Raw genomic sequence first — 1,015 nt, 5'->3', positions numbered from 1 at the left:
GGGGGGAACCAAGGGCAACACACGTAACCTAAACATCTGTAAGCCATAATATGCTGAAATATAAAAAAAAAGAAAGAAAAAAGAATATCAGTGAAATCAAAAGCTGGTTCTTTGAAGATGAAATCAAGAAACTTCTATTCAGTTTAAGAACAAAAAGAAAGAAGACACATTTTAATGTCAGAATTAAATGAGTAGCCATAACTACTGATACCATGAACATTAAAAGGATAGTAAAGTAATATTATGTACAACTCTATATCCTCAAATATAATAACTTAGATGACATCAATTAGTCTTTAAAGACAAAATCTACTACATTTCTCACAGTAAGAAACAGGTCATTTCATTGGGACTTTATCTATCAAATTAAATCAATCATTAATTAATAACCACCAAAATAGAATGCACCAGGCCTGCATAGGTTCACTGGTGAATTACACTAAACATTTAAGGAAGAAATTACACCATTTGTCTACAATCTCTTGCAGAATGTAGTAGGAGAAGGAATTCTTCCTAACTCATCCTATGAGGTCAGCATTATCCTAGTACCAAAACCAGAGGAGGACATTATGAAAAAGATCTACCTCAGACCAATATATCTCAGGGAAATTGACACAAATCTCTTGACAAAGTTATTATCAAATTGTATTCAGTAGTATATAAAAAGAAGTATAATACATACCAGTACCAAGTGGGATTTATTTTGGGTATGCAAGACTGGTTCAATATTTGAATATCCCCTAATGTATTCCATTACTTTAACTTGCTAAAGAAGAGAATATCACTTGATGATATTAATCGACGTGGAAATGTGTTTCACAAAATTCAGCACATCTTCATGATAACAACTCTGAGCAAACTAAAATTGAAAGGGAATTCTCTCAATTTGATACAGAGCATCTACAACAACCTTATAGCTAACATCATCATTAATGTTAAGAAATCAAAACTTTCTCGCTAATCACAGGAACAAGGTAAGATGCTTCCTCTCAACACTCCTATTTGACAATATACT

Source organism: Propithecus coquereli, unplaced genomic scaffold, assembly GCF_000956105.1.
Source record: "Propithecus coquereli isolate 6110/MARCELLA unplaced genomic scaffold, Pcoq_1.0 Scaffold63, whole genome shotgun sequence".
Lineage (NCBI taxonomy): Eukaryota > Metazoa > Chordata > Mammalia > Primates > Indriidae > Propithecus > Propithecus coquereli.
This window is presented reverse-complemented; position numbering follows the sequence as displayed.